We start from the raw sequence: 15,483 nt of genomic DNA, 5'->3' as shown, positions 1-15,483 counted from the left end.
CATACCAGACACATTTTAGTACCTGCTGGTGTTATCAGTTGTGATGTCTCTTAAAAATAAACAAGAGATTGTGTTTCAAAAAGTCTAACCTGCAGTGAACCTGGTCTGTCTTCCAGGGGCATGGTTTGGATTTGAACATCTTAGTCCAGTGCTATTTCTTTTCTTTTAGCTCTTCTCTGAGCTCTAAAATCAGACACTTCCTTAGCTTCCTCCCTCCCTCCATCCCACCCACTGTGGCTTAAATTTCTCAATTTCCTGACCATTAAAGGTGTCAGTTTACTAGATTCATCCAAAATTTTGTACCCAGTGGTAGGCAGTCACCTTCTCTAACAGGTTTAAACGAACTTGTATAGAGATGTTCACACCATATGTGTGCATGTGAGCACATCGTAACGCAAACTTTTCTTTCATTCAAGTGAAACCTCAGTATTCTCAATTTGCGGTTTCGTTAACAAAAAGGACATTTACTGATACAGTGTTAGGATTTTACATTTCTGTGTGAATGAACCTTAGTGTGCACGAGAACTTAGGATAAATCTTTGAGATAAGGGGATAAAACAAAACACAGAGGGTAACTTAGTTCCATTAAAACCTAGAAGGGGTGAATGAATAGCATGAGTAAGGGGACTGTGACATTTTCTTAGCCTGGTTCTGGAATCAGAAAGTTTCTGCTTACAGCTTGGGATTGTTGAAGGTGTATTTTCTACCCAAGGACCTGCCTCTGCTCCTTCATCTTTTCCAGAAGATGGTGAGAGAGTAAGTTTGCATTTCTAGTGATGGAACAGTTCTCACAACAGTCACATCAGCTAATTTTATCAGTCAGAGGCTGAGCCCAACCCATTCCTCTCTTTCACAGACATGCAGGAATCTCTATCCATAGCAGTCTGGTTGTAGCAGCAGGGTTCTGGTTGTAGCAGCAGGGTTCTGCTTGCAGTCAGTGATGCAAGCAAGGCTATCTAAGCAAGCAAGGTGAAACTAAGGCTGTCCATCCATGAGGGTGTGGCAGATGGACCTTGAGTCTTCTGCCTGCTGGGGACAGTGAATGCAGTGTCCACATTTAGGGGAGGTACCTGGGCCAGACTGTATTGTGGAAAATAAGAAAGACCAAACCACTATCAACCAACCATCTGCCTTGCTTTAGGCACATGTAAAAGGAAGCCCCCTAGCTGCAAGGAACAGTTGTAGATAAGCCCTTCCTCAGATCCCCTTCCTAGAAACATGCCTCACGTGTTTTCTGCTGGACCACAGTGCTGTTCTCGCTGCCTGCAGGGGAGCAACTCTTCGGACTCAGGAGCTATTGTAATGAAATAGCTGAGGAGGGGTAGTTGTTTCCACTTATTACTGTATGGTCCATGCCCCTGGTACACATATCAGCAGGCAGAAAGCATCCCCCACAGTCCTTCCTTCTGTGCAAGTCCCGCTGCTGCCTCTCGCAGCCATCAATTTGCATCCTGGAAGAAGGAGAAGCAAGTACACCAAGGGGCTGTCCTTGCTGTAGTGTGTCTCACAGAGAAAGAAGAATAAGGCAAACCAGACGACAATAATTGCAAAATAGCCCTGCCTGAAATCAGGCAAAGTGCCAGGGAGCTCTTATGCAAAAAGTGAAAAAAAGAAAAAGAGGCTGGAGATTCAGCTCTCTCACATAAACAGCTTCCTTTCAAAGTCAGAGTCCAGTGCGTACAGGCACACATGTGTACACATGCTGCTCTTCCTCAGCAGGCTTTAGAAATCAAACACATGCCTCCCATTCAGTGGTAAGCGTTGGCATTGTCGTTGTCACTGTCTCTGGCAGTACCACAGAATAGTGCAAGCTTGATGTTTGGCACTGTGTGAGACCTGTTTGGTTTGGGTCGTTAATTCAGCTTCCCAGCTTCTGTCCTCCCATGCAGAAGGAAAGGCAATGTTATCAGAAGGTAGTGCCTGCCGGAGCACCGGGTGCTCTCTGACCATCAGGACCTCGGCCTCACCAAACGTCCCCATGCCAAAACTCGATGTTCTGTATGCTTATGGCTTGGAACAAGCAAATATTTCACCACAAGCTGTACGTTTCTAAACTGATCTGTCTTGCACAACACCACCGTGCATGCAGGCCGCTCACTCAGATTAGCACTTCATAACGTTTTGTGTCCGATTCTGTTTAGGCACTGAGGTTGCTGGTATGTTTTCTTGAGTTGTTTTATTTTTAAACAGATCGTGTTAGTGTCTGGCTGTCAACAGCTGCCTTACTCATTTTACTCATTTTATATACACTAACTTTCTGCAGGGTGTCCTGATAACTGTAGCTCAGCTTCAAACTTGAACCCACAGAAATCCTTTGACAGGCTGTCAATTAGGCTGGCAGATCATCTGCATTTCAGGATTTCCCCCTGACTCATGTAATTCGTTGCTGAATAACAAATAATACAGTGTAAGCCTTCAATAGAGTGCGGCAACTGCTAGGGGATCTTCAGTGTGCCCAAGGGCTCTCCATCCTCAGCCATGAGCAGGCTGGTTCACAGGGATGAGATGTTTGACTCCTCGGAGTCAGCTGGTGTCACCCACTCCATCATTCACCCCAGCAGCAGCAGAGCGTGCCAGCTCTGGGTTGTGCTCCAGAAAACCTTGTTAACCCCAGCCGGTGTTAGGCTTGGTATTACCCGTGGCTCAAAGTAGGGAACATAAACAATGAGGTGGATTGGGGTTAAAAATCGCCAGTGACTGAAGTGCAGGGTTCAGTATTTGATTGCTTCAGCTCTTGACACTGTGTGAAAACCTGAATAACAAGTTTATTGTAGATTCCATCCCATTTGGAGCAAAATAATGGAAGACTGAAGAAAACATGGAGTAAAAGTGTGGTATTTTAAAGAATAGAATTCTTGTAAGTTTTTTTTTATAATTACAAATTAAAAGCATTTTCTATCAATCAACTGTTTCAATCATTTAAAAAAATAACAGTGTCAGTATCCAATGGACAAACTGATGTCTAAAATATCTCTGTGGCAATGTCTTTTGGGAGCAGTCTGCTGCAAAGTTTCTGATGTTAGTGTTCATAGATAGTGTCCTGGTTTCTTTCTTTCTGTGGTTCATCAGCGTGGTTTCTTAAGCATGAATTTGTTATTTCTAGTGTGGTTTTTTTGTTTCTAAGTTGTACTGATAATAATTTAAGATGGAGCTACACAGTGTTGTACATTGTGTGAACCTGAGCTGGCTGGTATCCGTTAACAGTGACATGACATGACTCAGGGATTAAATGGATGAGGATTCTTGTAAGCTGGTATATATATATATATATGAATATAACATTCTTTTGATGGTATATATATATGAATATAACAATATTCAAAGCAGCAATTAAGTCATTAAATGTATGTCAATATTTTCTTGGTCCAGTCCTCCTGACAAAATAGCTGAGCAATGTCGGTTTGGACAAAACTCAGAGTTCTAAGTATTTCAGGTGGAAAAGTTGAAGCTTCTGTATCTGAAACACTGAAGTTCTCTCACGTTGCTGAGACAGTGTTACTGCTGACAATAGCAGCTGTTTGCCAGCAGCCAGCACCATTACAATACTCTAAGCAGTAAGGCATAAGCAAATCATCAGTAATATATACTGCATTTAATGATTTTCAGTCCTGAGCAGGACACAGGCACCCTAAATTTTAACACTTAGATTTGTTGAAGTATGATTTTGAGACTGGAAAACAGCAAAGCCATGTGTTGTCACATACAGGGGCGATTCCATGTTTTTCCTGACTACATGAGTGATAAGGTGTGCCCTATCCCTGATAGGTGTTGTGTCAGGAAGGCTGTGATGGTGCGTGTCTCTGGGGCAGAGAGGGTTAAGCCGTGCAGACTGCTACTCTGAACAAAGGTTCAATTCATGTGTTTTCTTCCTTGAAGGGAGTGAAAGAAACATAAGCAAAATATAGCAAAAGCTGTTGTGAAACAAGCCCGTTGCTGTTCTCTAAAAAACAAGTATGTGAGGATTCATTCTTAGAGGCGCTCTGGAACAGCAGGGGAACTGGAGGGTAGCTGCAGCCACTCTTCATCCAGAGGCTGTCACTGCCCTGGGAATGCCAAGGACTAAAATCAGCCGGTCTCTTAGAAGAGGACGTGGTGCTGACCGTGTGCCACAAAAAATGTCTGCTGTACAAAACCACAAGCTATTTCCCACTCCAAAGCAAAAATCCTTAATAGTAGCTGCTCTTGAAGTAATTGGAAAAGTTACTCTGATTCCCTTTTTTTTGTGGAAAAAATATTCTCCAGTTGAAACTTAATGTTCTTGAAGAGCTTGAAAGTCAGACTGATCTAGGAAAACTCAGAATCCACTGGAATAAAACTTCATTTATTGCTCAGCTAGGTTCAGAATAACACTGTCACTGAGTGTTGATTAGTGGAAAATAAAATGAACTCAATTGTTCTTATTTACTGCACTCAGAGATGTTATAGACAAGCTCTACTCCAAATGTCTCTCCCTCACCACTGATACTAAGTAAAATAGTCATATTAAGGCTGACATGAGGAACATTATAAACTGGTATAACTAGACAAGAAGCACAGTGAGATATGTCTGTGTGAACTAAACTATGGATAATTCTTAGAAGACTTTGCCTACATGCATGAACACGTCCACCGTCATCTGAAGTCTTACACAGTTATCCACAGCAGTGGAAGAATAGGTATGTCTATTATATAGCTCCAGCAAGTTACCGATAAGCTGTGGTAGCACCTGCAAAATCCCCTGGGAAGGTGAGGTCTCTGCTGTGCTCAGTCCAAGAGGTGTGTGCAGGAGCATCCCTGTACAAATCTACAGCAGAATCGTGTCACTGCTGCATTGCAGCATGCTGGATGGTATTCGGCCAAGTCATCCAGTCTCTTTGCATTACTGTTGTTGTGTGTGGTACAAATGTGAAGTTGTGCTTTGACACTTCCTTTGACAATGTGCATGAGTTAAAGTGCCATGGACCACACTGGAGGGCAGGAAGGATGGGAAGCATTGGCCCAGTGGGGGTCAGAAACAGCAGAATCCCAAGCCTCGAAGTCTATGGATGTGAGTATCTACAGGCTGCAAAGGTGGCAGGTGAGTGAGACAGGGGTGTAACATGGCAGCCATAGTGCTTTCCAGCAGTATCTTATAGAATCATATCATAAAATCATATCATATGATATCATCTTCTGAGAACTTGATAGCAGACACAGTCAAGGCTTAATTTTCACTAATGCTCACTCCAGATGTGAACTCACTTCTGGAAAAGTTGGGTATGTGTATACAGACAGAAGCTACAGGATTTACACTGGCTTTGTGGATGACTGCTGTGCAAAGAGGACCTGAAATACGTTCCTTCCATATCCTAGGCTTGTGGGGTCTGGGAAGTGTCTGCGACCTCAGACAGATTACTGTCATGGGAAAATGAATGTTCATTTCATGGCCAACTGAGAGGTGAATTTTCAGCTGATGATTAAAAAATGAATAAGCAAATGCATCTATAGAAGACACTTGATAATGTTTCTATGGTTCATAGCAGTGCTGACAAATCTTACCACAGACAATGAATTTATTGAGTTTGGCAGCACTCCTTGACCATGAAGAAAGTAGTTATTACAGAAATTTTTGGTGTTGGGATGGTTATTTAATGTTTTCTTATAGATATGATTTTATATATATATACACAGTATGCATATGTGTATATATGTGTCTGTATCATTGAAAGCTACTAAATGAAATCACACTTCGTTAGGCTAAATTCTGTAAGAACATGGAGGAATATGTCTGCATCTTTTGCAAAAATGTATTTGTGAGATTTCTACATCACAACTTTTAAAATGACTCTTATTCTGAAAATGCCAAACCCTATTAACTTTAAATGAGACTTTTCAAAGCAGGATTCAACATTTTCAATCCAATTGCAACATGCTTTACTTGAATACGCACACTGAAACATAAAATTATGACAATAATGATTCCTCGAAGGTATTAAAAGGTTGATATGTATGCATAAATTGAATCATGGCTCTGGCAAAGGTGCATTACAAGCAAATATATGCAGTATAAACACGCTAGCATCTACTGCCAAGGTCCTCTAATCATTTTAAATTGATTCAGACTTGCTGTGAGATAGCCTGTCTGTACTTGATTACATATGCACAAAAATCAGAAGATTAAAGAAATTGTCATGAGTACAAAAGTGGCTTCTTGAAAAAGCTAGCAAGGGAAGGCCAGCGTGAGGATGGTGAGGACTGCATGAGCTGCAGCCCCAAGGACTGGCAGTTCAAATGCCTAAGTGACACAGAGAAGCTGTATGGGAACTCAGCAGCCAAGAAGTCTAAAGGCATTTCAACAGCCCATTTGTGAAGTGTAATTTTGCAAAGACTTATAAACTGACCAAATTGGGCAGGTTTTCCCGGGATTAGCAAAAGATACAACCTTGCCATGAAAACTGCTGCTCTGCCAGACTTGATGTTCTACTACAAAGCGTAGTTTTCCTCATGGAATAAGTGTTATAATGTTCCTTGGATATTAATGTTGTTAAATAACAACAATAACCACTCGGAAGCAGCTTTCCAACATGGAAAATTTCAATATTTACACAGAGCAAAGCTAGCTGTGGTGAAAATCAAGGTGTTAGAATAGGCCAGATGAAGCAACCCAGCAGTAGTGTTATGTTCTCCACCCACCGCGTGGAGATACAAGTGTGTATGTTTTGTTGCTATGCCAGCTACGAGTCAGTGCTGAAAACTCACTACCCATCTACAGCTCTGTGCTTCAAGTAAATAATGACAAATAAAAGAAAACAGATGGAAGTGTGCATCAGAGCAGGAGTTTCTCGGTTAATGCTTCCAGTCAGAGGTTGTCACCAAAAAAAAGTCTGTCTTTTTTCTTGCCCTCTCCATCATCTCCTCCTCTGTAACAAGCGATGACCACTACTGCTCTAGTCCCACAGCAACCTCAGACTGCTGAACTGTGTGAGAAGGACTTCAGTATGGGATAGATCTCATGTGAATATTTAGCTGTGGTCATGACAGTGGGAGCTGCAGAAGCCTGGCAGAAACGTGGGGACCTAGGTGTTTGCCCAGGTTGTTCCAGTCTTTATTCTCTCTGGGGTTTGGCTCCCAGCCCATAAAGTGACCCAGATGAATGCTGTGGGGGTAAATGCGTTCAAGACTGGGAGATAAATCCATTTTGCAGTAGTGAGGAACCACCAAAACCAGTGAGGATCACCCAGATTTTCAAAGTCTCCTGGCCTCTGTAAAAATGTCTGAGGCATGTAAATGAACACTGACCTTATAGCAGGACTAAAGGACTTGGTCAGAAAAGAAGGACACACCACACACATTGAATTTAACTAACATGATGGTCAGTCTGTGAAGAACAAGGTAAATGATCTAATACAACTGTTTATCTTTGGTCTGTAAGAGGTTTACCTAGGGTGCGTTGCAGCTGCTGGCAGTGAATGTAGGATGCATTGGAAGTTCCTGAGCTGGGGTAAAGGCTCTATCTACATTTTGTCCGATGTCTTTGGAGTCTTTCTCTCTAGGACATCCTCCGCAAACCATGTCCAGAGTGCCAGCCGATGAAGAAGCAGGACCCTTGGAAACCAAATGCAGATGAACTCAACCAACCAGGAGAAAGGGGAGAGAAAGGATGGACAGCCTAGGTAGGTGATGGATCATGTGCTCTACAAATCCAGACTGGCTTAAGCTAAAGCAAACAATACAAGCTGGGGAAAGTTACAATGGTTTAGATTTTCTAAACATAACATTTTTTTTTGGTTTATTTTGAAACAATTTTCCCTTAAGGAATGTGCTTTCCTTTTAATTTGCAGAAGGCTGACAACTCATTCGTATGAATTTTTTTTCCTTTTGCTGGAAAGACTTATTTATTTATTTATTCTGAATCCAAAACAATATATTTTCCCTCTTATATTCATCAAACACCTCTCAATATAACTCCTTCACCATTTCAAGGCATGAGTCAGCCCACTACCTCTGGGTATTTAGAATAAAATTTCTCCAATAGACAGATTTTCCCATAGTTGTTCTCTTATTATTTTTGCTAGATGGCCTGATCTAATCTGATGTGGCAGTTTGCATGCTTTGGAAACATAGCTTTCTCAGGTGCTCAGATGACATGAAATGGAAATGGTATCGAACTCGAGCCTTTCAGCTCCAAAACACAGTGCTGGAAGGAGATGATAGGCAAGTCATGGAGATGCACCTTTGCTAGCAAGCTGTGGGTGTTTAGTTCAAAAGTCTTGGTAGAACATGTACTCCAAGCAGCTCAAAAAGCTTCCCAAGGCCCTGGGAAGGCAACGTGGAGTTCTGTGGTAAAACACCCAGCTCTGCAACTGTCTCTGTTATTTGATGGGAACAGGAGAGAGTGAGGGCACCCTCACCAGGAGGTCTGGGCCTCTTATTGGACAAAGCAAGAGGCAGAGGCTGTGAAAGGCAGCAACAGAAGATTTGGTTTAGATTTGGCTAAAATGTTTTGTAACAATAAGGACAAGTCAGTCCTGCTACAGATTGCTGGGGAGTGAGGATCTTATTCAGGAAAGTCTTCAAGAATATCAGTCAAAATGGTACGGTTGCTTCATCCTGGGGTTGGGTGGCCTTCTCTAGTCCTGTCCAGACTCTTTTCCGTATTTTTTCTGTAGAACACAACACATTTCTTATCTATTTCTTTCTCTCCTACCATGATTTATCTATAGAAATCACTTCTGAAACAGTTTTCAACCATTTCCTCTGAAACAGCATTCCCTGACTGTTGTTCAAAGCACTCTCAACCTCTAGCTGAGGATAAATGAGCAGCTGCAACATCACCTATCTAAGATCTCATCCAAGAAATCCTCAGAAGTTACAGGGACCCTGGAATCTCCTGAAACTACAGCTTTCAAAGAGTTTAACTGAATTATGACTTCACACCTCATCTTTCTAACCACCCCAAACTAGCCTGGAGACCACCTTACCCATTTCTGGCAGCATGTCTGTCCCACCCATGCTCAAACCTATCCCACTATCTACACACAGAGTCTTCAAAAGCTTGCATTGATTAGCAAGTCTCTTAAAGGTGGAAACTCTGTGATATATGATCCACGAGTGTCTGCTTGCTGATGGGCATGAGGTCAATGCATGGAGATCTGTGAGCGCCAGTGACATGGAAGAGGCTTCAAGAGGACACAGACATCCACACGGCTGTGGAGGTCAGTGCAGGCAGGGCACTGATATCAGCTGCAGCCCTGAGAGCCTTGAAGGAGCATTACAGTGCTTTGCTCTTGTGCCACTGATAAAATGAATCACTGTGGTAAAGTCACATTTGTGTGTGTAGCTGGGAACAGGAAGGGGAGCTAGTAAATAAGACTGGATGTGTTATGGCTAGCTGTCTTTTGTTCCATTTCATCACTTGAACAGATGACTGCTTACTTTAGGCTATTAGGCAAGTTTGTTATACATAAGGATCCATGGACTTTCAGTTATGTTTTTGTTTCTGTGGGTTTTTTAAGCTTGCTAGAATTATACTGTTAATTGAAACTCCAGGACTCTGCTTGATGGGTAACAAATATAGTACATCAAGGTGTTAAATTAACTGCAATGTTGTCTACACTGTGCTAATACAATGCTTCCTTATATTAAAAGGCAACACAAACAGAAATACGGATAAATAAAGTGATAAACAGAATGTTAAATCTAAGTATGAGTACATATGTAAGGAAATAAAATTCTATAGCTTTATTACACCTGTATTACCAAAGCTGAAATATTTCCAGAGGAGCAGCTTTCTATTGGAGGAAAAAATTCTTCTGTGGAGCTGTAACAACGTAACAACAACCTCTACACCTTGTTTGGAAGTGCAAAGTTTTATTAAAATACTGAAGGCCAAATAATTTTATCTGTGAATTACTGGAAATGCAGAAAACAACTGTGAGAATGTCCTGAGAACAGTCTTGTCTCAGAGCTTGTTCAGAGAAATGATCTGAACTAATTTATCCATAGAAGGTTCACACCCAGCATCACACTCAGTAGCTAGCAAAATATGATTTTTTAATGATGATCACTTCAGGTACAGAAAAAAATAGCAGGAAAAGGAAAAAAAAAAACCAGTGAAAGAAAGGAAAAAAAATGAGGTCACTTTGCTCATAAATCTCTTTTGCATAACTCTCTGTTGAGAGCTTTCAACAAGGGGCAGCTTAGGGGGGACTTATCCCAGAAAGAACATACTCCGGGAAATTAGACTAAAGTATAGAGTTCCCCAGATGGGTGGAAAGTCCCATCTTAATACATTATAGTAGTTACAAATAGGTAAGAGTGATAGATTTAGGATCATGGGAGTGCTCTTCCGATTTCCTGCTTTAAACTGTAGGCAGTTAAAGACAAGCAGACCTTAACCCTCGCAATGGACTGAAGCACTGAACTCAATTGCTCAGAAGACCACAAGAGCTCTCCAGCAGAGATTGTTGTGATTTGTCTAAACTCACCACACAACCTAAAAGAGCTGTGGAAACACAGGTTCAGCAGACCTCCTGAAACTGTTGTGCTAGGATGCTTCCCTCAAAACAGTCAAGGGGAGCAAGTATTTTAGGATCAAAAAGGGATGAAAACCAAGGTCTTCTATGGGCTTGCTTAATGCTCTGCTTATTGGCTGGAGAAGCAAGTTGTAAAGGGTAGTGGGAATTCTTCTTGTTCTTCTCATTGGTTTCTGAAAGTCCAAATACTTATCCTCTGGATTTTCAGCTGTTCAAGGCCAGGTTGGATGAGGCCTTGAGTGGCATGGTTTGGTGTCCCTGAGGTGTCCCTGCCCACGGCAGGAGGGTTGGAACTAGATGATCTTAAGGTCCTTTCCAACCCTAACTATTCTATGATTCTATGTTTTTCTCCAGGAGAGAGGTAAATTGAATTGAGAGACTTCCTACAACTACAGAACTGGTTTTTAATTCACTCTGGAAGTAGACTGAGGCTTACATCTTCTCTCTGAACTGTCTTCTGACACCCATGCCCCTTGAAGGTCTCTGGGGTCCTGCTGCCCACCAGAGCCCCAGATGCAACCTTAGAATCACAGACGCTATGGGACCAAAAGTCGGTGCTACAGTGGTTGGCACTGCAACATCCAAGGCCCTCACCCTGCTAATCAAGACATATTTTAGCAGATATTATTCCACCTAGTGCTTTCCCATATTGGGTAGGATGATTCCCAAAATTGTATCTGAACGGCCCAATGTAAAACATGTATTCCAGCCCCCTGGACCCACATATAGGAGGAATTTGGAGTGTTAAATGGTATTTATCTCAAGCTTCTCTTTTCTTTCTTTTTCTTACTTGTCTGCTTTGATTTTCAGGCTGTACAGAAACTGCAAATACAAAGACATCCCAGACCCAGAAGCAGGGAATGTACATGAGGTGTGCCTATACTGTGCTATCCTCCCAGACATGGGTTCCTCCACTGCCTCCTGGTGCTGTAAGGGCACCTCCAAGACCCCAATAAGTCAGAGGGGCTGGTGCAGACCTTGAGCTGCCCGGTATGCAGGCAGCAGCAGAGCTGTACACAGGTTGCTGCCCAGGGGGAAGTCCATGTCCTATGCGCACTCCGGGTGGCTGCTCTAGGCTTTGGCTTCCTTGACTTGGGAATCACAGAAAAGTCAAGGGGGAGGGAGTTATTTCACAGCGATGCCTGCAAAGAGCGTGATTCATTTATTTATTCTTCTGTGAACACCCTAGCTGGATGACTAAGGCAGATCTGCAGGCTGATGACCCAGAAACAGTAGAGAAAGAAAAAAAATAAGTTAAAAGCCATACACAGACTGTTATTTTCCCGGGTTCACTGGTTTACCTCACAGCCTTAACCCCAGCCAACCAGAATTACAGTACACAGACTTGCTCAGGGGCTTTTTTGCTACCTCTTCTCCTCTCAGGGTGGAGTAATTGAGATTAAACACACCTGTGGCTTCAGCAGCACATAAGCTCACCATAGGTTCTGAATCTCTCAGATGTTAGAGTCAGGGTTGCCTGTTTCTTTTCCTGTTCAAATTGCTGAGGTTGGGACTACTGGTTTTACTCACGTTTTCCTTCTCTCAGGTAAGACGTTTGCCTTTACAGAAGCAGGGTAGGGTGGAAAGATAAAGGAAGAAAGTGTCAGGTGAAGTAAGTCTGCTCTGGTAGCTTGGGCTGCTGCTGAGCATCTACTGGGGAGGCAGTACTCTGCCTCCTCCCTGATCAGAGGATGGACCTGCACAGTGGGGTGCTGCAGTGATTTATGAGGATTTGAGCAGAAGACTGGGTGAGTGTAAGGAGAAAAATGCTTCTTGGTTTTGCTTCAGGCTTTTTTGTGAAGAACCTTTCTGTGAACAGAAAGTGTCAAGCTACAAAGCAAAGTGTGTGTTGAACAATCTACTGCAGACTAACTACTTAAACAGTGGTTAATATCACCCTGGTGCAAAGCTAATGTGAATGACTGAAGTATTTTGTTTTATTTGTTAGATCCCAACGATACTCCCTGGGAGGCTTTATCTGTGGTGCAAGTGTTGGGCTTAGGCTGTTGTGCTGCTCTCAGCCTATGATTCCTTAGTGCCGATGAAGTGCTCTATGTATGGCTGTAGCAGCCATACGAGGTGCTCTGGGTGCCTATGGAAGCTGATGTGCCTCATTCCAGCACCTCCCTGTGGAAACGTGTGGCAGGACTCCGCAGAGAATAGGATTCTCAGCCTGTGTGCACACATGCCTGTGTGAGCCTGCAATTGTAAATACTTTCATCCTCCTGGCTGAAAAGCTCCGTATATCCCTGTCTTCTGGCCTTCCTCTTGGAGCGCTGAAGTTACTTTTTAAGAAAAGGTGCTATTATTGCATGCAACCTGAAAGTATTAAGCCCTGAGCAAAGTGTGACCCTGGCACTAGGTAAATCCCTTTTTAAGACTTGGGTCATATAATCCTATGTGCAGCATGCAAGGCAAGGTGAGAAAGTTCTCCTCTTCCCGTCACGTTCCTGTCCAGATAGCTAGGCAGTATCTGATACAAAGGTATTACACACACTGGCTATTATACAGGCTGTTAGGGTCAAACCCCAGTGTCCTTGTTTGGCCTTTTAATGGCTGTATCGTGAATTCTAGAGTGTGGCCCTGTATAGTTAAAACCTCATATCTTGACCAATAGTCTTCTGTTCTTTGATTTCTTTGAGTATTTCCTCATTCTTGTACTGTGATATAGGCTGTAAATGTAGAGATTCATGCATCTCCTTTGTTATGTGGTTTGCAATAGGAGAATATTGCTTCTCTCTGTTCTACTCTAAAAAGGCCAGTCTCCATAAACCGTCAGCTCACTTCCTCTGCTTCCCTGCCATCATTTTTACCTTTTTCCAGTATAAATTCTGCCAGGGGCTGCATTCTGTGGAGCACATCAGGCCTTTATTCCACACAGTTTACGATCCTTCGCAGGGTTGGATGTACTGAAGGGCGAAGTGTTGTTCCTCTCTCTTAGTTTTGGTTTGTAATTCTCATGGTCTAGCACTGTGTATCCATATTTGTTCACGTTCCACATGAACAAAATTCAATGTTGAATTTTACCGGAGCTGGGAAATAGCTTAGGTGAGTGACTTTATCCTGGAAGTGGGCCCTGTCTTTGAAGGGAGTGACAGCGTGTAAGGTGGGACCATCACTCAGCAGTTTGATTGAATTATTTGTTCAGGTATGTGGCAAAATGGAACTTGGGAGAGAGCAGAGAACCTGGATGGATGTGTTTATCTGTCAAGAGGTGCAAAAGAATAAGGTTTGCAGGAGGCAAAGATAATGACACAAGGTCAGTCACGAATGTCTCTGGAGTTCGGGAGCAAGTGGGTGAGAGGAAGGTGCAAATCGGTGTCTTAATTCAGTTGGATCTATGGTATCTCTGCAGCCTACTGGGGTGTTTTGTTAAGTGATGCTATAGGGTTTGCTCTCACTGTGGTCATAAATCCTAGCAATGCAGTGAAATTCATGTTTACTGATATTGTGATGAAAGGGATATTTATATAATCCTTTCCAATACAGAGGATCCTCTTTGATAATAGAACTGGTGCTGTGTCTGAAAGAAACAGCAGAGAGAACAGTACACGCAGCATAGGAATGAGCCACAGTACAAGGGGAGAAGTTTTGATCCTTGTTCTGTGGGCATGTTTTCCAGACAGCAGCGACCTGAGTGAGGGCTGGACTGCGTATGCCTTCCAAAGAAAGTGCATTGTGTTTCCCAGCTACCGAGTCCTTCCCCCTTTCCCTCTGATGTATTTTTTGTTCACAGTTGAAGAGTTCAGTGGGGTGGACGGAGCCAGATCCTCTCCAGAAGGCTGTACAGCTCAGTAACTGGATAAGGTGAAACATGTAGGTTCAAACCCCCATAAAGATTTGAACCTGACTCGCTGCATCACTTCTCAGTGTTCTAACTGCTGAGAGAAGGGAGTTATAATATCCCCCTCCCTCCAACTGGGCTCTCTGAGATCACTTTTATTGCCTCAAACCCTTGCATACCCAACAGACCAATTCTGTAAACACAGGGGCATGAGCCAAGTGACTTGGTGGTCTTAGGCATGGAGAGGTGTAGGTTGTCAAAAGGAATTAACGATTGGTGGTGTTCTCTAAATGCCATGCCTATAAAAAATAAGTAGAAATCCTAAATCAATGTTCAATGACCTTGGGCTGATCTGAGGCCTCCACCCAGGCAGCTTTGTCACCTACAGAGCAAAAACTGAGAAGCTTCATCAAGTGGTGCCCCTCTGTGTGCATGTGTTTGTGTTTACACACACACGTGCGTCGTCTTTTTTTTCAGCTCCTTCTCTCCCTCCTCTTTTTCCATTTGGTTCTGCTTTGCATTTTATTTGCAATGTGTTGTCCTGTTGTGAGTATTGCTCATGCATGTCGAGTTAGGGTTCCCCGGGGAGCCCGTCTGGCACTGAAAAATTAAGTTTAACTTTTTTGTTTTTCGGACTCTCAAAGCCCATTATTATAGGCTAGGGTTTTTGCTCCAGGGTAGTGGGATGTTGGGAAGAGCTGAAATATGGCACTGCTGAGCATAAATTAGTATGAAAATTGTACTAATGCCCAGCTGTGTGCTGATTATCCCACTCCCAAAGGCAAATGTGTTTGCAGTTTAGGTCATAAGTGAAATAAGCATGTTGAACCTCATTCTAACGTGTCACTGTCTTACAGACTTTCTTCTTCACCTCACTGTTTTTTTCTGGATGCATGAATTGTGTCCTCTTGAGAGCAAGGCAAAATAAGTCTGGAAAAAAGCAGTTTCCTCCCTCGTTTCCCCCAGAACATAAGGGAATTGACTTGCAAATACCAAACTGTTTTATTTCAGTGTTTCAATTCGGCAGATACAATAAGTGGATTTTGGTGCTACTTACAGTGAGGGAGGTGGTATCTCATCTTAAGTCTACAAATCAGGTTTACTGTATACGTGGGATCAGAGTTTGTCCTCTCTGCTCACTTGTGATTTACACACTAGACTGGAGGATCAGTTCCCATTCTGGTTATGAGGCAATCTTAATTAGTC

The sequence above is a fragment of the Psittacula echo genome, assembly GCF_963264785.1.
Source record: "Psittacula echo genome assembly, chromosome: 1".
In the NCBI taxonomy this organism is placed as follows: domain Eukaryota; kingdom Metazoa; phylum Chordata; class Aves; order Psittaciformes; family Psittacidae; genus Psittacula; species Psittacula echo.
This window is presented reverse-complemented; position numbering follows the sequence as displayed.